The sequence below is a fragment of the Penaeus monodon genome, chromosome 23 (genome assembly GCF_015228065.2).
Source record: "Penaeus monodon isolate SGIC_2016 chromosome 23, NSTDA_Pmon_1, whole genome shotgun sequence".
NCBI classification, from domain to species: Eukaryota; Metazoa; Arthropoda; class Malacostraca; order Decapoda; family Penaeidae; genus Penaeus; species Penaeus monodon.
In genome coordinates this window covers 18,539,981-18,540,266 of record NC_051408.1, presented here as the reverse complement: position 1 = coordinate 18,540,266, position 286 = coordinate 18,539,981, and positions in this window count along the sequence as shown.

The window sequence follows — 286 nt, the reverse complement described above, 5'->3', positions numbered from 1 at the left end:
GAGTGGAGAAAGACACGAGGGGAGAGACTGAGAGCACAAGGTAGGTCTGACGTGCGCCGGTTTCCAAATAGGCGCGGAGCTGTAACAGCTGTCTGTTGCGATAATCTCTTTCATAACCGAGAACAACACAAACGTACTGTCCTGACCGTGACTGCAGTGATAAAAGATGATGGGCATGATATTTCTAAACATAAAAATAAAGAAAGATAATTATTCATCATAAAGGAACGAGAGGTAAATATGGTCAGACAGATCTACGGACAAAAAGAAAGTCATGCAAAAGATA